Below are 6014 nucleotides of genomic sequence, written 5' to 3'. Positions count from 1 at the left end.
AGTCCAACTGTTAACCTCACACTGCCAAGTCCACCACTAAACCACGTCCCTAAGCATCACGTCTACATGTCTTTTAAAAACCTCCAGGGATGGTGACTCCACCACTGCCCTGGGCAGCCTGTTCCAGTGTTTAACATTTGATGAAGAAGTTTTTCTTAATATCTAATCTGATTCTTCCCTGGTGCAATTTGAGGACATTTTCTCTCGTTCGATCACTTGTTACTTGGGAGATTGACCCCTACCTCGCTACACCCTCCTTTCAGTCAGTTGTAGAGAGCGATAAGGTTGCCCCTGAGCCTCCTTTTCTCCAGACTAAACACCCCCAGCTCCCTCAGTCCTTCCTGATAAAGCGTTGTGACCCTTCACCAGCTCCGTTGCCCTTCTCTGGCCACGCTCGATTCAATGGCCTTTTTGGGGTGAGGGGCCCAACACTGAACCCCCTCAGCGAGGGGCGGCCTCCCCAGTGCCGAGCCCAGGGCTCAGATCCCTTCCCTGTCCCTGCTGGCCACGCCAGTGCTGGTACAAGCCAGAACACACTTGGCCTCAGCCACCTGGGCACACTGCCGGGTCTTATTAAGCCAGCACCATGGAAGAAATTCTAGGGAGAAAGAAGAGAAAACAGGATCTCTAAGGACAAATAGCATTGGTGCTGATTAGCCAAAGGAAGGCTAAAGGTGATGTGATATTTTTTCAAATAAATTGCTGCTGTGAAGGGAAAGCGAATAAACTTTTTCACATACTTGTGGATTCACAGGTCATAAGGAAAGACTTTCTAATGTTAATAATAACAAAGCACTGTGGTAGGTTTCCAGGGACTTCAGCATTGGAGACCTCTGGATAGCAGACGTTTGGCAGGATGACATCAGGGCAGAGGACAGAGCAGAAGATGTCTGTAGGCACACAGGAATGTGGGGATGGCTCCGTGGCTCCACCAGCTGCTCGACCAGAGAGACAGTCGCCCAGGTTAACTGCAGTACAGGCTTGGTCACAGTAACTGGACCTCCCTTCAGCATTTGGACTGTTCAGGTTACTCTGGAGATAACACATGACATCTGTGTGCTTCAACACTGAGGCAAAAACTCGTGAATGTCTACGAGTCATCACTGTATAGAACCACTTTTTTATTGAAAACTACTTACTTGCCTCTGGGTTTTTATAAATAAGCTAAAATCACTATTGCCAGCTGATTGGGAACATATGGGAACAGTTAATGCTGTACAGAAGAAACTGAAATCAAAATACCTTCTGTTTCCTATTAATTTACTTTTCATTTTAGAAAGTCATCTTAATAGGATATTGTGCATCTTGTTTAGCTAAATGGGATACTCTTCCTCTGGATGGTGAACAAAGAGAAATGCTATGGTTCCTGTTCTGGCCTCCTGCAGAAATGATTCAGCTGTGAACTGTCGATATGCTTCCGTTTCAGAGGTGGTCTGTAATTTGGTCAGCAACCTCAGATGTGTCAGGAATTTGGTGGAGAATCTTCACTAGTAATTTCTAAAGATGAGTTTGGTTGATGGACATTGTGAGAACTCGCTGGCTTTCATTACTTTCATATTTCCTATGAGCTAGTGATGGGTACCGTGTGGATGAACAGGCTTAACTAGGAACTGCTAGAATTTTGTTTGCAAAATAGTCTGATAGAAATCAGGAGGTCGAGAGCAATGGTTTAGTGATGCAAAGGATTTGATTGATGCAATTTCCTACTGGGAATTTCATTCTCCAAAGACATTACCCTGCTAGATTTTAAAATTAGTTGAGTTGCCTTGGCTCTGGCATAGCAGCTCCTGTTTCAAGACCTGCAGGACTTGCAGGGGATATGAGAACTAACCTTTCATGGTTTTCCTTAAAATGCCTTTAGAAAAACCTCGATCCTGCTGATTACTAGAGCCTGGCTAAATACTTTTAAGTAATTTTTTTTTTCTTTTTTTCTCCCCACTCCTAGCCACTTTCCTTGCTAGGCGTGGGGAGGTGAGAAGAGCAGAGTACCTTGAAAAGTTTGTGTGTCTATAAACACACTCCTCATTTCAAGGTGAATCTGAAAAACTTCGGTACTTCAGGTTTGCAGATAGTCCTTTAGTGTTTCTTCTGCTATTGAATCACCTGAAGCAGTTTCATCCCTTCTTAAACCAGCAAGGGTTGGCTTTGCCTCACTTTTACTCCAGGACAGAGGGTATGACTATCAGCTACTGAACGTAGCTGCGATTTATGTTTTTCTAAGGAAGCTATTTAGTTGAAGTGCTAATCCTGCGGTACTTAGGGCAAGAGGTTTGTTTTCTCCTTTTCTTCTCCTTTCAGTGTGCGGTCGGTACAGCCTGTGACTCTTCCAGTGACAAACACAACTGGAAGTGTAAAATAGCCAATATCAAAATGTGCATCTTTCTCTTTTCATCGCTTTCTGAAAGAAAAACAAAAAAAAAGAATCAGGACTTTTTAATTTGGTGCCAAGTTTATTTTTTTCTCTTTTGAAGAGTTAACCTTGACAGTTGCAGGCAGAGGAGGCAGCAGCAAATCACACCGTTATTTTTAGCTGGAGGAGAAAGCGAGGAGCTGTAGTGTTAGTTAGACAGTGGCACTGCCTCAGAATGGGCTGGGCATCACAGCACTTCAGCATCCTCTGAAAGAATCCAAGTGGAGAAAACATCTTGTCCTTGATACCTTTGCTGCCTGGTGCATCCTATAGCAAATAGAAATATTTCTTTACTTCAGCTTTTTAGCCCTATTGAAAACAGTAGATGGGTGAAATAATAGACATTGTGGCTATTCCCTCATATCTTAAAAAAAAACCCAAACCTGCAAAAACTAAAATGTCTCTTTTAAATCATTATGGCTTTCTTGTAGCACTTCTAATCTCTGGAAATACTTTGTAATTTTATTGTTTATAAAACAAAAGGAATAAAAATGAGTCTTTCAGGCAAATTTGTCCTCTTAAATGGACAAGCTTTATAAAAAACGATTTTGGAAATCACTATGGAAAACAGTTTCTGTTTAAAGATCTTGATTATATTAACGGTATTTTAATACAAAGCCTGGAAATCCCTGAGCTGATGGTGACCAAGCCATGTTGCTGCATCCCCATCGCACCATATGGTCGGGGAGCTTGCACAACCTGAATGAGGCTCTCTGCAGCGGGCAAGGCGCTGTAGATACACCGTTTTATCTGGCCACTGATGAAGTATTCCTGATGAGGGGCTGTCTAATCCAGGATTAGACATGCCTTTTAATCTCTGTTAGCATGGAAGCCAGAATGGAGAGACAGTTTTTTAAAACAGGTTATGTTCCTTGCATGGAGAGGCCTTTCAGCGCATGGCATCACTTGGATACAAGTGATTGGCAGCAACTCGTTCAATTTCTTGTTGTTCTTCTTCTTAAGCACTCTTAAGTGCAGTTGTTTTCTGTTTTCTTAGACCAGTTGCCCAAATAATTAATGAGAAAAATAATTTTCATAGTATCAAGAAATGGACACCATCTCTCAGCCTAGTTCATTTGTCCTGAGATCTGCTTTCTTCTATACATTACAGGAATGTGCTCAGCACTGGGTTTTAAAGCCTGTGCTAAAAAACTCATTTAATATTATCCACCCAGTTTGCTTTTTGTGATTAATTTCCTTTTCAAGTGGACAAGGAGCTGAAGTCTGTTAATGATCATGATTATTTTAAATGCAGCTCTGTTAGTTACATATGGAATATAATTAAATATTTTTCAAAGGAGAAGGGTACTCTTCCCTGACACTATGTTAAGTTTTTATATTTGGGAAGATTACTAGGTTAAGTGTTAGACCCTGCTGTGGAGAAGATGGGAGTTCGGGCAGTAGGGGTGTAATGCTGGATGCTTTTTGGTTTTATTATTTATCTAATCATAATAAGCAAATGCATCTTTTAGAATCTCCTCTGTACAACTCCGTTTTTTTTTTCCTTGTATTTCTTTTTTTCCCCCCCCTTTTTTTGTTACTTCACTGGGGGGGTACTCACTGCGTACCCGAGTATCTCATGGTGGTACTGTGCTGTCCGGGTTAGAAAGATAATTACTCTGGTTCTGTATTGTCTGAAGTAGTAAGGCAAATAACACTTAGAGATAAGTATTATTATTAAAGTAGATGCTTTTCAGTCATCAATTGCATACCAAAAATAGCCATTCAGTTTTGTGAAATGCTGACACAGCCAGAAAAATCTTGGAAACCTATCTCGCTTTTGTTCTTTGCGAAATATAACTCGACCAGGATTTAGTACCTTTACCACAAAAACATAGAGATCTTTAAAAACATGTTAAGATTGGAGGCTTTGACTTTCAAAGTAAGAAATGCCAGAATTCAGGTAGTCTATGTAAGCTTCATTCAAGTCTTTCCTGCATACATGTTATGATAGTGTTTTATCCTTTTGATTAAAAGCTGAATATTAAATTTTGCTTGTGTTGTGGTTTAGCAGAACTTGAGCTAACAAGGCAGCACTGGTGGGATGGATTCTCTGCATGAGCCTGCCCTGGGCAAGGATAGGTTTCACCGGTGATTACTGACATCAGAGGAGTGTTGAAATGTAGAAGTTATTTTCTTTCGAAGCTTGTGGGCAACTTTCTCGTTCCTCTATGGGCTGTGTATCTTCTACCAGCAATTTGTCCCAGACTCTATGCCAAAACCATGTCAGCCTCACTCCAAGGTCCTCACGCTCTTTGCGCAAGCTGTTTCTTGCCATTTTCCTCTGTAATTTCTGGTTCCTCCCTCCAGCTCCTTTGCTTATGAACTCAGCACATCTTCCTACTCTTGCTTTGTTCAAGGATCAGAGATCACAGTGGTACACTGGGTCCTTATCTGTAAGAATGTAAAACATACCTGCAGCATCTGCTAGAGGCAGTGAAATTCTCCTATCCATTCAAGTACGGAGATAATCGTAATGACAGTACAGAAGGTTAAACCTGAATTTTCTCTTGGACAATTCCCATACTTACGTTGTTTAAAACAAAACAGAACCAAAAAAAACCACCAAAACCTCACAAAAATCCCAGAAAGTGTCTTCCAACAAGTGTCATCTGTCTATCTCATTCGCTCAGTCCTTCAGTTCCTAGGGAAAATGGCTCTGTGATCTAGCAAATCTACCTGCTCAAAACAAGGGCTAGGGTTTTGGGGATCAGAAGAGAGGAACAACAAATTTGAATCTCACAGTAATCAAGCCATCAGCTGTCTTTGTTTTATTAACAGCAGCTGAGCTGGGAGGCATAATTAGGGTAATGGTTTCTGGCTCCAGCTGTGTCTCACTACGGAACAAAGAGAGCTCAGCCGAGATTTTGTAGTATAATACACTTTTCCCCCCCTTCTACTTGGGAGAATTAGCGAAGATTACTCGATGTGCTGTGATTCAGATAAAAGTGGACATTAGTACTTTTCAGAGGAGAGTGTGTCCAAAGCCTGCAAGATGTTGGAGAACCTACCGGCAGCATTGCAGTGAGTGAAAGCTGTGCGTGGCTCGAGCCAAGGGGTAACTGGCTGCCCGCATGGGCGTGGGCTCTACCAAGTGGTTCTGACCATCTTATTGTACTTTCAAAGGACTCTTAAGCAGCTGTTGAAATTTTGCCCCATACCCTTTCTGCGTTGAGTTTCATATCCCCTGCATGACTGATGAGTTCCTCTGGGACAAGGGATGGGGTTTGCAAAGTGTGCTCTTTTTGGATGAAAGTTGCTATAGAAATTGAGGTTTTCTGATGTCCCACATGGAGAACTGCCAGTGGGGTGTCTGCTTCTGGTGTGACCTACTGAGCTTGGAGAGGGATAAAAGTTAAAGCCTGACCTAACAGTGTTCTAGCTAACAAGGACCAGCTGGGTCACAGAAAAGGGGGTGGGGAGGGAAATATGGTGAAAATCAGCTTGGCCTCACCAGGGAGATGGGTGGAGGATGAACACATTGAGGGCAGCATACAGGTCCTTGAGCTTGGAATCAGTGATGGGGAAGGTACATGGGGTACTTGGGGTGATTAATTTGAGGAGAAGATTTGCTTTGTGGGCTTCCCCCCCCCCCCCCCCCCCC

The 6014-nt window shown here is 42.5% G+C and overlaps 1 protein-coding gene across 2 annotated transcripts in view; it reads left to right on the top strand.

Moving 5' to 3' along the window:
- Positions 1 to 6014, top strand: part of DYM (dymeclin) — a 219953-nt gene that overhangs the window by 180811 nt on the left and 33128 nt on the right. The window lies entirely within an intron of this gene.

This window comes from Athene cunicularia (assembly GCF_003259725.1).
Source record: "Athene cunicularia isolate RWA chromosome Z unlocalized genomic scaffold, athCun1 chrZ_part1, whole genome shotgun sequence".
Lineage (NCBI taxonomy): Eukaryota > Metazoa > Chordata > Aves > Strigiformes > Strigidae > Athene > Athene cunicularia.
The sequence above is the reverse complement of the archived record's forward strand: the minus strand, read 5'-3'. Positions and strand labels throughout refer to the sequence as shown.